Source organism: Chiloscyllium plagiosum, chromosome 30 (genome assembly GCF_004010195.1).
Source record: "Chiloscyllium plagiosum isolate BGI_BamShark_2017 chromosome 30, ASM401019v2, whole genome shotgun sequence".
Taxonomy (NCBI): domain Eukaryota; kingdom Metazoa; phylum Chordata; class Chondrichthyes; order Orectolobiformes; family Hemiscylliidae; genus Chiloscyllium; species Chiloscyllium plagiosum.
In genome coordinates this window covers 8,004,556-8,028,844 of record NC_057739.1, presented here as the reverse complement: position 1 = coordinate 8,028,844, position 24,289 = coordinate 8,004,556, and the positions used below count along the sequence as shown (strand labels likewise).

The 24,289-nt window shown below is 43.1% G+C and overlaps 1 protein-coding gene across 1 annotated transcript in view; it reads left to right on the top strand.

Annotated features, from left to right (window-relative positions):
* Nucleotides 1-7,049: 7,049 nt before the first annotated feature.
* fut7 (fucosyltransferase 7) overlaps nt 7,050-24,289 on the top strand; it is a 41,689-nt gene continuing 24,449 nt past the window's right edge. The window contains exon 1 of the mRNA XM_043719909.1: nt 7,050-7,149. The gene's annotated coding sequence lies outside the window, so the exon portion shown is untranslated. The remainder of the gene's footprint in view (nt 7,150-24,289) is intronic.

Here is a 24,289-nt window from a genome sequence, read left to right as displayed (position 1 = left end):
CTTCTAGCACTTCACCTGTGACTATCGATGATACAAATATCTCAGCAAGGGGTCCAGCAATCACTTCCCTAGCTTCCCACAGACTTCCAGAGTACACCTGATCAGGTCATGGGGATTTGTCCACTTCTATACATTTCAAGACATCCAGCACCTCTTCCTCTGTAATATGGACATTTTTCAAGATGTCATCATCTATTTCCCCACATTCAATACCTCCCATGTCCTTCTCCACATAAATACTGATGCAAAATACTCATTTAGTATCTTCCCCTCTCTCCTGTGGCTCCACACAAAGGTGGCCTTGCTGATCTTTGAGGGCCCTATTATCTCCCTAGTTACCCTTTTGTCCTTAATATATTTGTAAAAACCCTTTGGATTCTCCTTAACTCTATTTGCCAAAGCTATCTCATATCCCCTTTTTGCCCTCCTGACTTCCCCCTTAGGTATATTCCTACTGTCTTTATACTCTTCTAAGGATTCACTCGATCTCTCCTGTCTATACCTGACATATGCTTCCTTCTTTTTCTTAACCAAACTCTCAATTTCTTTAGTCATCCAGCATTCCCTATACCTACCAGCCTTTTCTTTCACCCTGACAGGAATATACTTTCTCTGGACTCTCATTATCTCACTTCTGAAGGCTTCCCATTTTCCAGCCGTCCCTTTACCTGCAAACATCTGTGCCCAATCAGCTTTTGAAAGTTCTTGCCTAATACCATCAAAATTTGCCTTTCTCCAATTTAGAACTTCATCTTTTAGATCTGGTCTATTCTCTTCCATCACTATTTTACAACTAATAAAATTATTGTCACTGGCCCCAAAGTGCTCTCCCACTGACACCTCAGTCACCTGCCCTGTCTTATTTCCCAATGTGTAGGTAAGGTTTTGCACCTTCTCTTGTAAGTACATCCACATATAGAATCAGAAAATTGTCTTGTACACACTTAACAAATTCCTCTCCATCTAAACCCTTAACACTGTGGTAGTCCTGGTCTATGTTTAGAAAGTTGAAATCCCCCACCATAACCACCCTATTATTCTTACAGATAACTGAGATCTTCTTTCAAATTTGTTTCTCAATTTCTTGTTGACTATTAGGGGGTCTATAATACAACCCCAATAAGGTGATCATCCCTTTCTTATTTCTCAGTTCCACCCAAATAACTTCCCTGGATGTATTTCCAGGAATGGCCTCCCTAAGTACAACCATAATAAGATGCCTTATCAAAAACGCCACTCTCCCTCCTCTCTTGTCCCCTTTCTATCCTTCCTGTAACCTTTGTATCCTGGAACATGAAACTGCCAGTCTCTTTAAGGAAAAGATTTATCAGCTAGGTGGTTTTGAGCAAGTTGGGAAAACAGGGAAAAGAAAACTAGAACTCAGTAAATGATGGGGAAAGCAGAGTTTTTTTAAAATTTATTCTTTGGATGTTGGTTTCATTGGTAGGGCAGCATTTGCTGCTCAGCTAATTGGCCAGGGGCAGTGTCAGTGATGGCCAGTGGTGATATAAATTTAGGCAGAATTCCAGACAGTGTCGATAGCATAACATTGCAAAAGGATATTCGTGAAAGGGCAAAACCGTGGCAGATGAAGTTTTTTAGATTAGATTACTTACAGTGTGGAAACAGGCCCTTCGGCCCAACAAGTCCACACCGACCCTCTGAAGAGCAACCCACCCAGACCCATTCCCACCTTCACCTAACACTACAGGCAATTTAGCATGGCCAATTCACCAAACCTGCACATTTTTTTTGGACTGTGGGGGGAAACTGGAGCACCCGGAGGAAACCCGCGCAGACAATGTGCAATCTCCACACAGACAGTTGCCTGATGCAGGAATTGAACCCGGGTCTCTGGCGCTGTGAGGCAGCAGTGCCAACCACCGTGCCACCGTGCCGCCCCAATGTAAGAAAGTGTGAGGTTATCCATATTGGATCAAGAAAGGACGCTTTCTAAAGGGTAGGAACTTAAGTACAGTGGATGTCCAAAGGGACTTGGGGGTTCAGGTGTGTATATCTTTAAAATGTCATGACCAGCTAAAGAAATAGTCAAGAAATCTACTGGAATGTTAGCACTAGTATCGAGAGAGCTTGAGGAAGATATGCTGCAGTTATACAAAACTCTGGAAGATCCCACTCGGAGTACTGAGAGCAAATGTGGGCACCACACCTTGGGAAGGATATGATGGCCTTGGAGGTAGAATTAGAATTGGAATCCCTACAGTGTGGAACCAGGCCCTTCGGCCCAACAAGTGCACACCAATCAAGGTTCACAAGAATGATATGTGGACTTCAGGGGTTAAGTTGTGAGTTAGACTAGAATTCTCTAGAATTTAAAAGATCAAGGGGAAATTTGATCAAAGTTTTTAAAATATTAACAGGAAGAGACTGGGTAGATAAAGATAAACGATTTCTGCTGGTTGGGACTTTAAATCTGAGGCAGATAAACTTTTGTTTGGCAAAGGTTATCTGTCTCAGATTTAAAATTAATAGCATCAAGTGCTGCTTGTGAAAGGAAGTTCTAAAGATCACTCACCCTTTTTGTGTAGAAGCACTTCCATGCGTCCCTGCTGAACAGTCTGGCCCTAATTCTCAGACTCTGTCCCCTGGCTCTAAAATCCCAAAGTGTTATGGTAAACGAGTGATGTTTTTCTCAGACTGGATGAGAATAGACAGTGTTGTTCCTCAAGATTCAGTTAAAAACCATTAAATTGTGTTTAAAAGTGTAAAGATAATTTGAAAATTGGAATAAGTAGGAACGGTTCGAAACCTGGCAATGTGGCAGACAGTGAGGATTATCAATTAACAAAAGGAGGAGTTAGGCGACAGTGAGGACTGCGGATGCTGGAGATCAGAGTCTAGATTAATGTGGTGCTGGAAAAGCACAGCAGGTCAGGCAGCATCCGAAGAGCAGGAAAATCGACAAAAGCCTTTAATTAGGAATGAGGCAGGGAGGCTCAGGGGTGGAGAGATAAATGGGAGGGGGGGTGGTGGGGCTGGGGAGAAGGTAGTAGGAGGACCTAGACGGGCTAACGTAGTGGTCAGCAAAATGACAAACTGAATTTAATACAAGGAAATCTGAGGTAATGCATTTTTGCAGAAGGGATAGAAAGAGTCAATATAATCCGGCCAGGCAGAATTTGATACATGAACTAGCTTTTTATATGTTATTATAAGAAGGAGAGACAGTTTAAGATTTTCAATCACCCCGCTAGTGAGTCTTCAGTAACCATGGTGATTAATTTTTATAGACATCAAAGTGATTGGCAAAGTCATGTGACCCACACTCAGGCTTGCCCACTGTCCCCACTGCTCCCCCCCCCTACATTTGTAGATAACAGCAGTCTTCACGTTACATGTGGGGTAATGCCAGACACACCAAGCAGGATGTTTAATGAGCTCAGTGTTGCTGCTCCTTGACTGTAGCAGAGTGGCTGGCATAGGGTTCGGGATTGGGTCACCTTTCTGTGAAAACAAACTCCAACTGTTCGAGATTTTGACGGCTCATAACTTCTTCATCATTTCTCAGCAATGCCCAGAAATGAATAAAGAAGAAGTTCTGATCACCCCATTTCAGGAAGGATGTGGGCATCTCTGACGAGTTTTATTAGAGTGGTTACAGGGATCTTGACTTTCTGGTAGACTGGAGATGTTGTTCTCCCGGTACCAAAGGAAATCAAGTGGAGATTTGGCAGAGTTTGACAAGATAGACTAAGAAAAGCTATTCACATTAGTGGATGGTACAAGGACTAATAAATGCAGATTTAAGGTTTTGGGAAAGAAATATGGGGCGAATATGACCTAGGCCATGATTATGAAAATGCTGGAAACAGCGATGATGAATGATTTGACAAAGAAATTGGTTCGGTATTTCAGGGAAGTCAATTTGCAGTGTTTCTGGATAGAGTGAGGGAATAGGCTTGATCTATGGTGAGCTAACAAATGCTTGACAACTTCGTTCTGCATCGTAATCTGACAGTAAATGACTCTATGGCATAAAACCTGGAAGTGTAGTAAGTTGGGAGGATGTCCAGGGTGAGGCAGGTACATTAACAACTTTTAAAAGGCATTTGGACAAATTCATGGATTAGAAAGTTATAGAAGGATATGGGTCAAGTGCAGGGAAGCGGAGTTAGCGTGGATGGACATTTTGGACGGCGTGGACCAGTTTGGGCACAAGGGCCTGTCTCTGTGCTGTAAGACTCTATGACTCTAGAACTCTCTGACAGTAGCAGAATAGGACATCATTTGAAGTAATGAAATGGGCAGATGCATGGCAGGTTAAATGTCATCGAGAGTCATGAGTGTGGTGCTGGAAAAGTACAGCAGGTCAGTCAGCATCCGAGGAGCAGGAAAATCAAAGTTTTGGGCAAAAGTCCTTCATCAGGAATGACATCAATGTCATCCAGCGACAGGTGAAGTGTTACCTATAGAGAGGACTAGTGAGAAGAGGCAATGTAAACTAGGTGGAAGAAAACGTTTTGTTTTACAGAAGAGTCGAAAACCAAAGGGCACAGGTTTATGATAATTGAGAAAAGACTCAGAGGTTGAAGAACAGAAATCTTTTTATGTAGTAACTTGTTAGACTCTGAGACACACTATCTGCAAGTGCAATGAAGCAGATACAATCAAAACTTTGTAAAGGAAATTAGATATATACTTAGAAATGAAACAAAAATCATCACCATTAGAAGAAACAGTGGATTGTTACTAATTAGAATTGCTTTCTCAAAACGCTGACACACATACAAGGAGCTAAATGAGCTCTTCCTGTGCAGTAAGATCCTACAATTCCTGCATCTTGCATAGTTATTGCACGTACCTCACCATCGTGGTTTAATGCCTTTACATGATGCACAGATGCTTATAATCTATTATTGGGGCAATAAAACAGAGTCTCTTTGTGTGAGAGTATTGCTCCATTGAGCAGTGGGAGCCTTCACATCAGCCATGATCTCACTGAATGTAAAACAGGCATTGAGGGGCGATATGGCCTACTCCTGTTTCTCTGTTGTTATTTTGTTTGGCTCTGTGTCAGGGTGACTGGATGATGAGTCACACTGTGTGCACTTTCCAAAGACTGCATTTCACAGGAGCCTGGGAGCTGGTTCATTCATTGCCTTCTGTGCAAATGGTTTCTGCTCACAGAAAAATGAAGTGACTGAGCACTCACCACACTCGCACACCCAGTGCTAAAGTCTTGAAACCTACTAGATTGGTCATTTCATTCTCACACTTGATACCAGCCTCTTGATGCAACTGTTCCACTCAGAATTTGGTTGTGACAGGAGGCATCTGGAGGACTTTAAGGAAGTCCTCAAAGAGGTCAAACATCCCCTCCAACTTATGGGGAACCTAGGCTTATGACTGATCAAAATCAGGAAGCTTCATTCAAGGGAGGACTGAACATGGTAAAAGACATTGCTGAGTAGCCAGACCTGTTGAGTTTCTCCAGACTTTTCTGCATTTTTTTTGAAAATTAAGAGACTTTGTCAGGAATTTTCAAAGTACCTCTCATTCAAGAGTCCCCTATTTAATTTTGGGAATGCTGAATGTTGCCTCACACTCCTGGTGTTAGAATAGTTCAGGATAACGGTAAGAGACCAAAGCTACTGAAACTGTGCAACACCTTCCAACTAATTGTGTTGGGATCTATGCTTCACTAATCCATTGGTGTCACTGCAAGTCATTCACCTCAATGGACAGCCTGACGGGTCAATGATAAATTTACTCATAGATGCAATGCTGGAAGAAATTTCAGTCTCTCTGGACAAATGCTGGCAAATGGGATTAGATTAGGTGAATTGGCCATGCTAAATTGCCCATAGTGTTAGGTATATTAGTCAGAGGGGAAATGGGTCTGGGTGGGTTGCGCTTCAGCGGGTCAGTATGGGCTTGTTGGGCCGAAGGGCCTGTTTCCACGCTGTATGGAATCTAATCTAATCATTAATGTAGGATATCTGTTCAGCATGGATGTGTTAGACTGAAAGGTCAATTGCCATGCTGTACATGTCTATGACTGCCCCCCACTTCATGACATGGCTGGCTCATAACAACATAAGGAAACATACACAGCTCAACAAAACGAAGGGTTAGTTATTTGAAACATATAGAAACCAACACTGAGACAGACAGCTTTTTGATGGACAAAGGAGTCAAGGTCAATAAGAGGAAGGTAGGAAACGGACATTGGGCCACTCTTGGATCAGCCATATCTTACTGAATGTCACAGCAGACTTGAGGGACCGAATGGCCAGTCAAGCTGCTATTCCTTTTGTTTTTAAGGTGTTGCTGTTGAGAAGAGGATTATTAGACCTTTACTCTAGGAATAACTGGTGAATGTGTGTGAAAGGCGGAATGTTATATTGACCAATGTTCGCTCTAGGCTTCCTATTCGGAGGTTCGTGGATTTCCAATTCCGGACACTGCTCCCATGCACAGCTTTCGGATGTCAACACTGCGTCAGGAGAAATTACAGGGAATATCACTAGTGTCATTGGATCTGAGTCTGTAAGATTCAGCAGAAAGTCCCCTCTCACCATGTCTTATAAATAGCTATCTCGAATGAAGCCTGAGAATGTTCACTCACAACAGTGTAAACCTCACACTGCTCCACACTGCAGTGGAAATTGCAGTTGGGTGATAGTGCAATGCAGGTGTTATTGCATTGGCTGTCAGTTTCAGACCATGTACAATACTCATTTTGGGTGACTTCACCAGGGCTAGTATTAAGGAAGATTGATGCAATCCAGATATGTGCCCATTCATTCATGTCCAATCTTGACCTTCAGTGTGACCTCTAACTGTAAAATAATGTATATTCAATGCAATAACACATTTTTATCTAGGTGCCCCATCGGCTATTTACATACAAACTATTGCCTCTCCGTTCTCCCCACCCAACCCCTGGTTTAGTTTGTCAGAAATAAATTCCCCCTTCCCCCATTGCTGTTCTGTATGATTTCGACACACTGACTTCCTCCTCGCTCTGAAATGTCGCAAGATGCTTCTTCACGTCATAGCCAGGCATGATCAACATCTCCGTCGCACTTGACGAGAAACTTCAAATGCCATCAAAGGTTACAAGAAGTCAGGTCCCAGTCTGACCCACTGGTCATGCCCATGTATCGCCGACCAACAGTGAGTGTGGTAGGTCAATTCATTTTCTCTCTTTCTTTATCCTGTGCTCTGAACCCTTTTTGTTTGTTCCAAGAGATCAGAGTAAAATAAGAGGTTCCCCAGTGTGCAGAAAGTGCTGAGTAAACAGGATGGAACACTAGGACCTTCCAACTGATTGGTGCCTGTCATCAATTCTCAGTCCATATTGCAATGGTCAAATTGCAGTAGATATTGGTGTTATTGTGCTCTCAACTTCAGTCTCTGGGCCAAAAGTTATAAGGAGATGAGAATGGATGTTGGCATCATCTCAGCTGCTACCCTATTCACTCTTGGGTAGCAATTGGTAACAAAGTCACAGGTTCAGACACAGCTGCTTAGGAAAGACCTCGGAGAGTTACTGAGCAACTGACAGGTCCTTTTACTACCAGCTACTGCTCATACCCAATCATGCACCTTGTCAGTATAGATCTTCCTAACAGAGCTGCGCATAAACTCATTGGATTAGTAGCTGATGTTTCCAATGTTGCTGATACTGAGTGTCTGCTCATTACCCTGCTGTTCTGGAATAAAACATCTATTTTGGAAAGTGTGCAAGATGTTTATTGAACATGAAAACAGGAAACAAAAATGCCTTTGCTTATAGGGCAGTGTCATTGAATGTGGTTTTCACACCTGCTGTTCCACAACCCTCAACCTAGGTCAGGAGCAATGCCAGAGAGTGGGGGGATGTGAGTCCTTCCATGACAGGATACTGGGCTTCAGAAGGACAGACAAACCCCAGTATTTGAGGTGTCCACAGTCAGGCACAATTACATCGTGCATTATAACTACTGCCTCCATCTGACATCAGGCTACATAAGGAGATGTCAGGACACATCTCAGGCAATGTTTCTGAACGGAGAGTGTAGGACATTGCGTGGAGTTTGTGATTGCTATGGAGCTGGTGTATCTCTCTGTCTCTCTCTCACACCCTCTCCAGTGAGAACACCAGGGCAGCAATGGAGAATGGAGGAGTTAGAGCAACAACAAAGTGATAGTTTTCAATCACAAAGGAGAGGGTGTTCTCAATCTGACAGGAATCCATGCTGGCAGGTGTCTACTGAAGGGGTGAAAGTAGGGGGCAGAGCCTCAACATAAGGGGCAGCAGATTTAGGACTGAGTTGAGGAGGAACTTCTTCACCCAAAGGGTTGGGAACCGATGGAATTCCCGCCCTGTGAAGCAGTTGAGGCTGCCTTGTTGAATGCTTTTAAGGCAAAGATAGATATATTTTGAACACTAAGAGGATTAAGGGTTATGGTGAGCTGAGTCCATGAAAAGATCAGCCATGATCTTATTGAAGGGGGGAGCAGACTCGATGGGCCAAATGGCCTGTTCCTGCTCCTATTCCTTATGGTCTTATCAACTCAAAGAATCCTCAAGCAAAAGCAGTGCATAAAGATGCCTCACTTTAGAAATAGGCCTTGTTGCATAACCACTAGTTTCAGTTTATGCCTCATCTCCCTCCTCCCGGGAGCTGGGAGTGAACTTGGATCGGGAGGGGAGGTTGGTACTAACAATATTGCAAGGACAAGAAGCGAGGTTGTGCTGAAAGACTTTGAACAATTAGGATCTGAACAAAACCACAGAACGTCCAAGAGGCTAATTGCATTAATCAGGGGAAATGTAGAGTAATAGGGTAGGGGAATGGGTCTGGGTGGGTTACTCTTCAGAGGGTCAGTGTGGACTTGTTTGGCCAAATGGCCTGTTCCCACAGCGTAGGGATTGTATGATTCAATGAACCTATGGCTATCTCAGGATTACTGCGTGTAATAAAGACAAACTGTTGAAGGGTAAATACAGTCAACAAGTTAAATGTGTGGCTTAAAGATTGGTGCAGATGGAATGGGTTAAAGTGTGTGGGAGACTGACACCACCACTGGGAGAGAAGGGAGCTGATCTGCTGGAGCGGGCTTCAATCGCACCATGCTGGAACCAGTGTCTTGGTGAATCAAATCACTAATACTGTAGAGAGGGCTTTAAACAAATCGAGGAGGGAAGGTTCAGAAAGGAGAGTGTAGGCCTTCAAAGCAAGAGGTATGGTGACACTGCAGGTTAATTATTTTTATAATCATAGCCAGAGTGGGGCAACAAAGGACGAGTGTACAAGTAAAAAGAAAAACTGTAGGCAGAGCCAAAGGGGAAGAAATGGTTAAAAGACAAAATTAATGGCTCTATTTAAATGCACACAATATTCAGAAGAAAATAAATTAATTAAAGGTGCAAATTGAGGTTTATGGGTATGATGTTAAAGCAACCAAGCAGGTTATAAGGAGACCAAACCTGGGAACTAATTATTCAGCAATTTCATATAGTCATGAATCATAGAATCCCTACAGTGCAAAAGGAAGCCTTTTGGACCATACTGACCCTCCAAAGAGCAGCCCACCCAGATCTAGCCCCCTACTGTATCCCATAACCCTACACTTACAATGGCTAACCCACCTAGCCTACACATCCGTGAGCAGTACAAATTATTTCAGCATGGCTGGGGAGGCTGTTCAGAGGGTCGGTGTGAACTCAATGGGCTGAATGGCCTACTTTCAGACTGTAGGGATTCTACAATTCTAATAAATGATGTCGGAGTAACAGTCCTGGGGGCAGTACACGTAACATGTTGCAATTATCCTTCAGTTGGAAAGTGAGCAATTTGGGTCAGAATCAATTATGCTAAACTTAAATATCGATAATTACATTGGGACGAGAGCAAAATTGGCTGGGGTGAACTGGAAAAGGCATTTAGGAGCGAAGACAGTTCAGGAACAAAGACAGACATCTAAGACAATAACGAATCACTCAGAAAAACCATATATCCCAGTGGGAGCGAAGATGTTTAGGAAGGGGATAAACTGACCATGGTTAACCAAGAAAGTTAAGGATAGCATCAAATTGAAGGAAAGAAAATACAATTTTGCTAATATTAGTGTTAAACCTGAAGATTGAGCAAGTTTTAAAATCCAACAAGTGATAACGTTAAAAAAGGAGAAAATAAATGTTAAGGCAAACTTACAAGTAACATAAAAACAGATAGTAAGAGCTTCTTTAAACTATAAAAAGGAAGAGAGAGCTCAAAGTAAGTATAGGTCCCTTGATTGAATAAATACTTTGCATCACTCTTCACAGCGGAGGCCACTAATGGCATTCCAAAAATACTCAAGCTACAATAAATACAGTAACTATCACTAGAGAAAAAGTGTGAGGGAAACTAATGGCATTAAAGACCAATAGGTCCCCTGGGTTTGATGGGATACATCCTAGGATATTTTTTAAAAGTAGCTTCCGTGGTAAGTGATTCAGTGGGTGCACTGGTCATAATCTCCCAAGAATCCTTATATTCTGGAAAAGTGCCAGAGGATTGGAAAATTGCCAACATACGAACTTTATTGAAAAAGGAGGAAGATAAAAAGCTGGTAACAATTAGAAATACATAATACAATCAAGCAGAGTCAACACTTCATGAAGAGAAATCATGCCTGACAAATTTAATAAAGTTCTTTGAGGAGTTAACAAGAGGGATAAATAAAGGAGAATCTATAGGTGTAATATATTTAGATTTCCAAAAGGAGTTCAATAAGTTACTGCAAACAATGCTAACCAGTTAGAGTCCATGTGTTGGGAGTTGACATGGATAGAGGATTGACTAACTAATAGAAGACAGAGTTGGAAGAAAGGAGACATTTTCAGATTAGCAAACAGGAACCAGTGAAGTGTCACAGAAATCAGTGCAAGAGCCACAATTATTTTCTATATCAATCACTTGGATGAGGGAAGCGAATATACTTTTGCCGAGTTTGCGGATGACCCAAGAATAATTGGGAATGTGAGGATGACACAAAGAGTCTGCAGAGGGATATATACAGGTTATAGTGAACAAGTGAAAACTTGGCAGATAGAATATAATATTGGAAAATGTGAGTTTAGGAAGGAAGAATAAATTACTATTTAAATGGTGAACAATTGCAGAACGCTAGAGAACAGCAGGATTTGGGAATCCTGGTGCGTGAAAAGTTATTATCCAGGTTTAGCAGGTAATAAGGAAGGCAAATTCCTTCAGAATTACTTCCAATAAGTTTCCTCCAACATCGAGGTTGACTGGCCTGTAGCTTCCCCTTTGCTCCCTTCTTGAATAACGGTATCACATTGGCTGTTGACTGAGATCTCTCCTGGGGCCAGAGTAGAATTGAACATTATTGTCAGCATGCCTACTATTTCCTTCCTTGCCTCACTCAAGGCCTGGTTAAAACTAAACAAATGCACGAGTCAGACAATAGTGGAACATTTGAATACTCTGGCTTTGACTGTCCTACCTTTCCCTGCTCTTGGAAATGTTCTTTGACTGTATCTGAACTAACTCCTCTTTTGCCCGAAACGTCGATTCTCCTGCTCCTCGGATGCTGCCTGACCTGCTGCGCTTTTCCAGCAACACATGTTCAGCTCTGATCTCCAGCATCTGCAGACCTCACTTTCTCCCTAAACATCCCCAGACTGACAGGCAACACACTTCATACCCCGAAACCAGCTCTAGTGATGCCTCTTTCTTAACTCAGCCAGAAATGTAACGATCAAGAATTCTTCTGAGTATGCTTCAGAAATTCTATTTTGTATTTGGCTTTATGCTTTGGTAGTCCTAGTCTATATCAGGAGAAAGTCAGGACTGCAGATGCTGGAGATCAGAGTCAAAAAGTGTGGTGCTGGAAAAGCACAGCCAGTCAGGCAGCATCTGAGGAGTAGGAGAGTCAACGTTTCGGGCAGAAGGCCTTCATCAGGAACAGGCTAAATAAAGTCTTCCAGGATCATTAATCTACAGCTCTTGCATCTCTCTACAATTTTCCTTTAAGGTATATTCTGCTATATCTTTCCCAGTAGTGAAATGGTAACTCTTGGCTGGAACCAAATAGATTCTGTCCTTGACTGGTCAGGACATTCTCTCTCTTTAGTGCTGTCAAATGCTCCTTACTCAATATGACATCGACACCAAGATCTTGATCTTTGGCAGTCACACTGTCCTGCCAGAGTTGCTTACTATGGAGCACCTCAACAATAACCCAGAACATCCAGTCACCTTTCATTTTAATTCTCCACCTCATTTCATGCTGACCCATACACAATCAGCCTCCTGTAGTATTCTACGGAACTCAAAGTAATCTTGAGGAACTGACTTCATTTGGACATAGCATTTTAGACTCAACACAGAGTTTGATCATTTCTGAAAGTGGTCACTGCCCATTTTGTTTTGATTTTCCTTTATCGATTACAGAGTTACTTGCAGCGTTTATTTTGAGTCAGTACCAGTTCATCATTCTACTATTTACACTTCCCTTTTCATTCATTTTGTAGAATGTGGGCTTCATTGGCTGGGTCAGCATTTATTGCCCGTCCCTAGTTGCCTTTGAGGAAGTGCTGGTGAGCTCCTTCCTTGAACCACCTGCTGTGGGTTGATCCACAATATCATTAGGGAGGGAATTCCAGGATTTTGACCCAGCGACAATGAAGCAACAGTAATTTATTTCCAAGTCAGGATGGTGAGTGGCTTGGAGGGGAACTTGAAGGTGGTGGCGTTCCCATACATCTGCTGCCCTTGTCCTTGTAGATGGAAGTAACCGTGAGTTTGGAAGGTGCTGTCTGAGGATCTTTGGTGAATTTCTGCAGTGCATAGTACACACTGTAGATAGTATACGCTGCTGCTACTGAGCATCGATGGTTGAGGGAATGGATGCTTATGGATGTCATGCCAATCAAGCGAGCTGCTTTATCCCGGATGGTGTCAAGCTTCTTGAGTGTTGTTGGGGCTGCACTCATCCAGACAAATGAAGAGTATTCTATCACACTCCTGACTTGTGCCTTGTAGATGGTGGACAGGCTTTGGGGAGTCAGAAAGTGAATTACTCACCACAGTATTCTTAGCTTCTGATCTGTTCTTGTAGCCACTGTGTTTATGTGATGAGTCCGGTTGAGTTTCTGGTCAATGCTAACCCCCAGGATGTTGATAGTGGGGGATTCAGTGACGGTAACACAGTTGAATGCCAAGGAGCAGTGGTTAGATTGTCTCTCAACCATAATGGTCATAGTCTGGCATTTGTATGGCATTAATGTTACTTGCTGCTTGTCAGCCCAAGCTCGAACATTGTCCAAATCTTGTTGCCTTTGATCGCGGACTGCTTCAGTATCTGAGAAGCCGTGAATGGTGCAGAACTTTGTGCAATTATTGGCAAACTTCCTTACTTCTGACCTTACAATGGAGGGAAGGTCATAGATGAAGCAGCTGAAGATGGTTGAGCCTTGGACACCATGCTGAGGAATTCCTGCAGAGATGTCTTAGAGCTGAGATGACTGACTTCCAAAAACCACAACCATCTTCCTATGTGTCAGGTCTGACTCCAACCACTGGAAAATTTGCACCCCCACCATCCCCCCAACCTCCCGATATCCATTGATTTCAATTTTGCTAGGGCTCCTTGATGCCACACTCGGTCAAATGTAACCTTGATGTCAAGAGCAGTCACTCCTACCTTCACTCTGTAATTCAGCTCATGTGTCCAGGTTTAAATCAAGGCTATAATGAGGTCAGGAGCTGAGTGACCCTGGTGGAACCCAAACTAGGCGTCATTGAACAGGTTATTGCTGAGCAGGTGCTGCTTGACAGCACTGTTGATGATACCTTCTATCACTTTACGATGCTCGAGAGTAGACCAATAGGGTGGTAACTGGCTGAGTTAGATTTGTCCTGCTTTTCTTGTACAGGGCATACCTGGGCAATTTTCTACATTGTCAGGTAGATGCCAGTGTTACGACTGTACTGGAATAGCTTGGCTAGGGGAGCAGCAAGTTCTGGAGCACGAGTCTTCAGTACTATTGCTGGAACACTGTCAGGGTCCATAGCCTTTGCAACATCCAGTGTCTCCAACCATGTCTTGATATTATGTGGAGTGAATCAAATTGGCTGAAGATTGGTATCTGTAATTCTGGGGACAACTGGATGAAATAAATATATCTTTTATTTCTTTATTTATCCCGCAAACACTTCCTTTGGGTCTGAATCATTAAATATTTTAACATTTACATTCCATTTTACAGGCCTTCCCTTTTCCTTACTTCCCTAATTCCACATTCTCCCTCAATCCTTACAGTTGCTGAAAAATTATTTCGTAGATACATTCCCCCAGTTTCCTACTGGAAGGTCACTGATCTGAAACATTAACTCAGGTGGACAATGGTACTCAGAGAATCATAGAAGCTCAAATTGTAGAAGCAGGCCATTTGGCCCATCAAGTCCTACCAGCCCTCTAAAAGGCATCCCACCTATTTGATGTCTGCATTCCCCATGCCTAACTGACAGGTCGCTGAACACTATAGCATGGCCTATCCACCTAACCTGCATATCTTCAGACTGTGGGAGGAAACCCACACAGATACTGGGAGAACGTGCCGAACTCCACACAGACAGTCGTCCGAGGGTGGGATCGAACGCGGGTCCCTGGTGCTCTGAGGCAGCAGTGCTAACCACTGAGCCACCAATATGTCTCCTTTACTGCCTATGGAACAGTCTGTAACTTTTCTTTCTCAGTGCTCCTCCTGAAACCCTGTGGTTCTAAGCCAAACATGATGTTGTGGATTTGGCTCTGATTGAGTTCCCCAAGCAAACCCTCTCTCTTGACCAATGTTTCGAACTGAACATGAGTCAGAGGAGTCATGTGCTCCTGGCCTTTCTGTATTCTGTAGCTGCCAACCCTTCACTGCCTGCACAGCCTTAAGCTGTCAGGTGACCTCATCCAACAAGATGCTGTAGATAGACGCCCACAGTGACACCAGCCCAACCTCCAAACCCAGAACTCCCTTTGCTGCAACTGACTACGTTTCCCATACATGTCGTTTTCCAAGAGATGATGGGCTTCTGGAGTCCCCACAGTAGACTGTAGTGACCCACCATGCTTACTGTCATTATATCATTTAGAATTAAGAGACATACAGGGTGACTCCCATATCTGCCGAATCATTTTCCACGGTTTCACTTACCTGTGGTTTACCACAGCCGGAACATATTACAGAGAACGTCCCAGCAGCCGGGACCAGGGGGCTGCCGGGAAGCTACATTGCCCACTTAAATGAAGGGGTTCACATCTATTCGTGGTTTCAGGTTTCTGCAGTAGGCCCTGGAACATAACGGGTATGGGGGGGGGGAACCACTGTAAAGTCAAAGTATTTATATGCAGATTTGTATAGTTCTTAAACCTGTCCGAGTTCACCAATCCTTTGTGTTGAAACCATGTTTTGTTTTCACCTTGATCGCTGACTTTCACATTTCTTCTGATGCTGATACTGAACACTTTCAAATATACCACTATTACATGATTGCCTCCAGCACAGTTCCCTCAGGCTCTCTGTCTCTGACTTATGCTGACTCCCTGCTGCCACTTTGACATGTTACACTCCAGTGCTGTTTTCTACTCAAGCTTCCATTGTCGGCTGTATTTTTCTGGTAAATCAGGACTCATGAAAGGCACATGACTTTCAGGGATAGTAGATGTTCACACTGATCAGAAAATAAAACAATGCCCACTGACAACTCTTTGACTTTGAAATCAGCAGCACTCTAACAGGAAGCAAACTCATGGCAGGAATTGTGCATAATTAGAATTCAAGCCAGCTGATGACACAGAAACCAAGATGCATAGCCTCTCTTTGTAGAGAAAATTTATGGACTTCCTCAGTCTCACAGCTCTGTGGTGTCACAGCTGTCCCCTGTCTATATAAGCTCGAAGACAATGAAGAGCGGCCACTGATTTGCTGAATTTTAATGACCTTAATGAAACGTAACAATGTGACTGACAAGGAGAAAGTGCGGACTGCAGATGCTGGAGATCAGAGTCGAGAGTGTGGTGCTGGAAGAGCACAGCTGGTCAGGCAGCATCCGTGGAGAATCGACGTTTCGGGCAAGAGCCCTTCATCAGGAATATGACTGACCAGACATTAACATGGTGTCCCAAAATGGCAAAGGTTCTAAGGAGGCACTGAAGAGATTCTGAAAGAAGTGTACAACACCATTAATAAATGATGAGTTAAATGCAAAGAAACACACCAATGCCTTGAGGCACTGTAGGACATTTTATGCCTTGTTTGGATTCTGTTTAGGTCATCGATCTTGTGGCAAGTGTTTGGAAAGTGGTGCATGGGGTCTATGTGGTGTTAACTGTATATAATCACCATCCCCCTGCTAGGGAACCGTCATCCCCCTACCCCCAAAATTGTGCCCTTTATAGCTAGCCATTTTGGCTCATTCCTGCTCCAATGATTCATGATCAGTTCAGGAAGCATGTCCAATGCTTGGTAGGCCATTGCCTTCCCTCAGAAACGTTTGGTGACTGGATCAGTATTGTCTTATGTTTAGACCTTGCAGCAGGTCATTTGGCTAAAGTGCTCTGTTTGTAAACAAGCAAACTTTTTCTTACTTATTAAGTGAAACATTTTAAAGAATTCTTGGAGTGGGATGTGACAAGGCCAGTATATGTTCACCATCCCTAACAGTCCTTGAACTGAGTGACTTAGTAAGCAGTCTAGAGGGCAAATAAGAGCCAACCATTATGCTGTGAATGTGGAGTCACATTATGGTGATAAAGGAAATTGGAGAACTAGGTGTATTTTTACAACAATTGGGGGCAGCTTTATAATTCCAGATTTATTCATTTCAGCAGCTGTTGGGATTTGAACCCACATCCCCTGAACATTAACAGTCCATTGACTGTGCTACCATCTTCCCCTCTTCCAATGCTTGGTTGATTCAGCATGTAGCTCTCCAAGTCATAGAGTCATACAGCATGGAAACTGACCCTTCACTCCAACTAGTCCACACTGATCATGTTCCCAAACTATACTAGTTCCACCTAAAATTATAGAGATGTACAGCACGGAAACAGACCCTTCAGTCAAAATCATCCATGCCAATCAGATATCCTGAATTAATCTAATCCCATTTGCCAGCATTCAGCCCATATTCCTCTAAACCCTTCCTAATCATATACTCATCCAGATGCCTTTCAAGTGTTGTAATTGTACCAGCCTCCACCACTTCCTCTAGCAGCTCATTCCATGCACACATTACCCTCTGCATGAAAAAGTTGCATGCCCGTTTTATATCTTGCCCTATGACTTTAAACCTATACTCTGTAGTTTTGGATTTTCCCTACCCTGGGAAAAAGACCTTGTCTCTTCCCCTTATCCATGCCCCTCATGATTCTATAAACCCCTATAAGGTCAGCCCTCAGCTTCCGATTCTCCGTGAAAAATAATTCCAGCTTCTTCAGTCTCTTGCTCCAGCTCAACCTCCCAGCCCTGGCAACATTCTTGCAAATCTTTTCTGCATCCTTTCATGTTTCACAACATCTTTCCTATAGCAGGGAGACCAGAATTGAGTGTAGTGTTCCAAATAGCCTAACCAATGTCTGTCTGCACTTGGCCCATATCCCTCCAAACCTTTCCTATTCACATACTTATCCAAATACCTTTTCAATGTATTCGCATTCTTTTTTATGTTTTATTTTGGACTAAAGAAGTTCTAAAACATGATTCAAAATTTGAAAAATCTTATGCTTCTGATATATAATAACCATAAGAAACCTACAAGAAAGCCTCCATCTCAGAGGCAGCTGCAAGATCCACACTACTATCAGTCCACCATTTTCTTATCTCATTTGACTCATGTTTCAAATCCTTGCCCAAAGCCTGAAATATCAGCCTGAGTTACACTGAAAACAAAAAATGGTGGAGATCACAGAGGGTCGGGCATCTGTGCAGAGAGAGCAAGTTAACGTTTTGAGTCTAGATGATTTTTCATCAGATTTTTTTCATGTGATTTCCAACATTTGTTGTTTTCGGTATGAATTCCAGCATCTGCAGTAATTTGCTTCCTACATTCAGGCTAAGCTTTAGTCATGTTTAGACAAGTTGTGACGCATCTCTGCAGCAGGTGCGACCTGAACCCAGACTGTCTGGCTCAGAGGAAGGCACACTACCACTGTTCCACAGGAGCCCTAGTAATAAGGGAACTGCAATGCCTTGAAATTATGTCCAGATTAACTGTTTGGAAGTCAGCTATGCTCACACCATGACACCACCAGCACTGACACTGGTGTTTTAGCCTGTTATACACTTAATTCCCAAAGTGAGGAAGGAAGCACTGGAATTGTATTGTGTTATCCACAATTATGTTTTGCACACGCTTAGAAGGCTGTCTTGTGTTCCTGATCTATTGCACATTATCTCTGAGAGAAAGTGTACCAAAGTTACGATGTGCCAATAACAATGTATTCCTTATGTTGCATTTTCCAAATAACTTCATAAACACACTCCAAAAGAACACTTACATTTTAGTAGAAATATTGACTGCAGGAAATTGCCCACTCTGTTTACAATGTGGTTGACAGCTAAAGCCAAAAGGAAGTTTTCTCCACTTGTCCAAGATAGTCTGCAATTAGCTCCTAATTCTTCATTTAATGGCAGGGGCCTGACCTGCGATGTGTGAACAACAAGTTATTGTGAATTAAGCAGACTTTATTACGCACCTGATAAAATATACTGAACAAAAGGCAGCAGTGGAGATGGTGTGGAAATATAATCCTTAGGGTCTAGACTCCCAACTTGTTGCTGGAGGTGACGACATCAGAGAATCCCTACAGCGTGGAAACAGGCCATTTGGTCCATACCGACCCTCTGAAGAGCATCCCACACAAACATGCCCATATCCCTGTAACCCTGCATTTCCCATGGCTAACTCACCTAACCTGCATATCCCTGGACACTATAGGCAATCTAGCATGGCCAAACATAACCTGCACACATCTTTGGAAAGCCACACAGAGAGAATGTGCAAACTCCATACAGACAGTTGCCTGAAGATGGAATTGAACCTGGGTCCCTGGTGCTGTGAGGCAGCAGAGCTAACCACTGAGCCACTGTGTTATCCCCCAGTTTCTCCTTCCTTTTTCGACACTTGAATTCATCTCTAAGATTGTGCAAAAGAAGGCTTCTGCTTTCCAACTTTTACCCTCTACCTTCAACACCTCCAAGGACATCTGTGGTATAGTTTGAAATTACAGGCCATGTTGGCTGGGTTTGAGTGCCACCTGGTGGCACTTTACCTCCATAGTCCTTAAGCTCTTTGGCACATCTATCCTGACAATGTGTTTACTCAGACCCAGACTCCAAGGGCCACACTCCTTTGTAAAGAGAATCTCTCCCTGTACAGACAATGCTGCATTCTCTTAGCAATATCTCCTGCAGTCCACACACTTACCAACAACGTGTGAATTTCACACTGACACATCAGTGACTATTCACACAGGGCTTAAGTTAATTAAAACATTTGTTGCATCGTCATAACTTTTGGCAAGATACGGGGAGAAAGAAAGCACTTCATAATCCATGTAGAGATACTACAGGCTACAGTTAATCAAACAGGAAGAGCTGTGGGATAATTCCACCCCCCATTCCTTTTCTCAACTCTTGGCTGACCACAACAGGATGTACTTTACTGGAGTATGTTAATCCCTTGACTGTAAAGACGAGACGCAAACAGGTATCTTGTAGGGTTATAAGAAATGGAATGATAAACACTTATTTTTCACGGTACCTGAAATGTCATCATCATCATCATCAACAGCCCTTTCAGACGAGGATGACTCACTTCCCCTCTCAGAGTGAGTCTTTAGGTGGTTGCACAGACTGATGGGGCTGCCACAGGCTCTGTTCCACTTGGAGCAGAAAGTGGTCATGGGAAGGGATGGTGGGGTGTTGCTATGGCAGCACACTCCTTATGTTGTTTTCCCCTGACTTCTCCTTTATCCTGATGGCAAGTCTCAAGGTGCTCAATGCCAGCCCAAATGCAGTTCCTCCACTTTGGGACGGTCTTGAGCCAGTGATTCCCAGGTGTCTGTGGGAATGCTGCACTTCCCCAGTGAGGTCCTGAGGGCATCCCTGAATCACTTCCTCTGCCCACCTAAAGCTCACCTGCCGTTACGGAGCTGGGATAGAACACCTGTTTGGAGAGTCCCATGTCAGTAATGCGGGCAACGTGCCCAGCCCATCACAGCTGATCCAGAGGGGTCAGAGCCTCATTGCTGGGGATGTTGGCCTGGTCAAGGACATTGGTGTTGGTGCATCTGTCTTTCCAGCAGATTGGCAGGACCTTGCATAGACAGTGCTCGTAGTACACACCTGATAAAATATACTGAACAAAAGGCAGCAGTGAAGATGGTGTGGAAATATAATCCTTAGGGTCTAGACTCCCAACTTGTTGCTGGAGGTGACGACATCAGAGAATCCCTACAGCGTGGAAACAGGCCATTTGGTCCATACCGACCCTCTGAAGAGCATCCCACACAAACATGCCCATATCCCTGTAACCCTGCATTTCCCATGGCTAACTCACCTAACCTGCATATCCCTGGACACTATAGGCAATCTAGCATGGCATCTGTGTAGAGTCATATAAGAGATTAGGAGCCACCACAGGTCTGTATACCATCTGCTTGTGTAAACCCGGGCAACACTCGCTCCCTCCATACACAAGAACAGATAGTCTATAAAGAGGCAATGTCCAGTTAAATTGTGAAAAGGTTTAAGAACAAAGGTCACCTCTAATCATACCTCACATTTGTAGTCTAAACATTGAACACCTGAAGGAATCTCTGCTCTGAAGAAGAATGAAGATCGAAGTGATGGATTCACATTAATTCACCCCAAACAACCATGAACTTCTGACTTTGTAGTTAAAGTTGATTGAGCCTCTGTGGTGCAAAGTATACTCTGGCTGGTATCAAACAGGTCCCAGAATTCTCCCTTATGTTGGATGAGAGATGGATTCCCTCTATGTTGTTCGGTATCATAGCGACTTGCTGAGATGCCCTTCAGAACTGATACATTTCTTATCACAGGCCAGTTTCAATCATGTGATGATCATATTGATGTGTCCCATTATCCACTGAAGGGATTGAACACAAATGTGATTGACACACAATGGGGGAATATTTGATATCCTATCAATATCCCAACTGCGAGAAGGCTTTTAATTAGAATCCCTATTGTGTGGGCTATTTATCCCATCAAGTCCACACCAACTTTCCGAAGAGTTACCCACCCAGACCCATTCCCCTACCCCATTATTCTACATTTCCCCTGACTAATTCACCTAACCTACACACCCCCTGCTATGGGCAATTTAGCATAACCTGCACATCTTTGGACTCTGGGAGGAAACCAGAGCACCCGGAGGAAACCTACACAGACACGGGGAAAATGTGCAAACCCCACACAGACAGACACCTGAGGCTGGAATGAAACAATGTCCCTGATGCTGTGAGGCAGCAGTGCTAACCACTGAGCCACCCTGCCGCCCCTGAATGTCTTTATTTGAAATTACACCATAAAGGGGCTAGGAACTCTTGGCAGCCATTGTCATTTTAAACCTTTTCCATTGGAATTGTGAGGATTGTCAGTCAGTACCTGAGACAGTTAATTACATTTTAAGTACATTTTTGGAAAAATGCTCAGACATGTTTGTCTCTGCCTGTACAGTAATCAAACTAGAATTCACCTGGCACTTTAGGAACCAGTTTGTTTAGGTAAATTGTAAAAGTAAGTTGTTCCTCTTTTTAATACATTTTATGAACACATAGTGTGACCATATCAGAGTTAATAAAAATACATGATCCTTGCTTAGCAAAATGAAGGCAAGACTAAAGGCTGGGGTAAGTTTCAAGTCAGGAATGGTCATTAGCTCGTGCTCATTTAGGAGAGCCTCAGTTGGAACAAGGACCTTGAAGAAAACAAAAGGCCATTGTCAAACCCAGGCACAAACTGTTCCAAGCTTGAAACCTTTGCTTATCAAAAAGTTTTCCTATAGATACGCCTGACGACAGTTGCTCAACTCGGAGAGCTTAACCAGCCTGCATTAAAAGAATTATAAAAGCAAAGTTAAAAGTCACACAACACCAAGTTATCATCCAATAGGTTTATTTGAATCCCTACTGTGTGGAAACAGGCCATTTGGCCCGTCAAGTCCACACCGATGGAGTAGAAGATTATAATTCTGTGTCTTACGATCTTATACTCCACAACCACCTGATGAAGGAGTGGCGCTCCGAAAGCTAGTGATTCCAAATAAACCTGTTGGACTATAACCTGGCGTTGTGCGATTTTTAACTTTGTCCACCCCAGTCCAACACTGGCTCCTCCATATTATAAAAACAAAACCTATCGTGAGTGAAACTTTCAAAAATTGATCAAATCATCAAAATTTTCCCCTCTCTAAAATCCTGTCTTTGGTTATTCAAAGGTTTGGGACTTTGTTACACAAATGAATCTGTTTCTCCTTTTGTCATTAACCCACAGCCTCACTAAAATTAAATCCAAGTATAACGCTTACATAATATGAAACCACAAAACTGGAACTTCCTTCTCCGCAATTTCATCTTTGTGCCGTTTAGTTGGACTTATTGATTTCCTTCTTCCTACATCGGGGAGTTTCAGAATTATGTGAAGACAAGTTATTTACTACCCTGCCCCTTATAACATTTAACCTCAAGGGTCTGACCTCTAACAGACCTCAGTTCCCTGGATACAGGTTACTCTCTGAACCAAGGCTCACTCCTTCTAAGTCATTGACAATAGGTGGCGGTGAACAGCAACTTGAAATGCTGCATGTGGTGGGTGTATACCCATAGTGCTGTAGGGAGGAGGTTCCAGGTTCTTGATTCAGTGACAATGAAGGAATAGCAATTGCTTCCGAGTCAGGGTGGCATTTGACGTGGAGGAGAATCTGAAGATGATAATGTTGTTCCCACAAACCTTCTGCCCTTGTCTTTTTTGGAGCTTAAGATTAGTCCAGTTGGAATTTTTGCTGAAGGCTTCCCCTTGGAAAGTTGCTCAACGTATCCTGTAGCTCAAGATTAGAGTGGCGCTGGAAAAGCACAGCAGGTCAGGCAGTATCCACGGAGCAGGAAAATCAATGCCTTTGGCAAAAGTCTTTCATCAAGAATGTATCCTGTAGATTATACACATGTCAGCGAAGACATGTGAATGGTGCAAGGCGTAAAGGTTTCAGTCGTCTCATCCCAACTCAATGACATCCATATTCAATTCTCTCAACTGTGTGGCTTTCATCAGACATCTATGTAGTGTCTTCCCTAACTCAAAATCATGAAATACTTGCGGTATCCATAATGGCCACCCTGCTGAGTTATACTGAGAGTCCAATAGGTTTACTGAAACATATACTACTGAGGAACATTGGCTACCTAGATATAGTTCCCAATTCTCAACACTACTCTGTGCTCCATTCAAGATCTATGCTATCTTCCTCCTCCTCCTTCTACATTACAACCATTCTCTGTGGGAAGCAATTTCTCCTAAATTCTCTGTTAGATTGATCATTAACTCTCTTCTACTATGAAATTTATGTTTTTTCTTTCCCTGACAAGTGCCTTGCAAAATAATTCCACAGAGGCCGGTCTCCTGGCACCAAGTCACCCTTTATTTACACATGATATGTCCTTAACATTGATCCAGCTCTCTCAGAGCCAGCTCTCAGAGTGTCAAGTTGTCTGACACCCTTGTTTTTTTTTTTTTTCTTTGTTTTTCTTTTGGGTCCAGTATTTGACAGAAGGATCAAATGAGTCAAGCTTCCCAAATAATAGCATAATTCCAGAAATGCTTCCCCAAATCAAAGACATCTTTTGCAAGCAAATTTCTTCAGGAGCTTGTTTTTCTCTCGTTACCTCTGAAATAACTCTTCAGAGGCCAGTATTCTGTCACCAAGTCACCTTTTATTTCCATGTGGAGACTCATTGACACAGATCCAGCTCCCTCAGAGCCAGATCTCAGAGTGAACAGTATGTCTGACACCTCTGTTTTTATTTTTTTTTTTTTTTTATTTTTATTTTTTTTTAACACCCGAGTGGCTAGTGACAAGCACTGCCCTTCACATCAAAAATCTCATGTTTTTTTTAAGCCCCACACTACCGCGGCACGGTGGGCGGCACGGTGGCACAGTGGTTAGCACTGCTGCCTCACAGCGCCAGAGACCCGGGTTCAATTCCCGCCTCAGGCGACTGACTGTGTGGAGTTTGCACGTTCTCCCCGTGT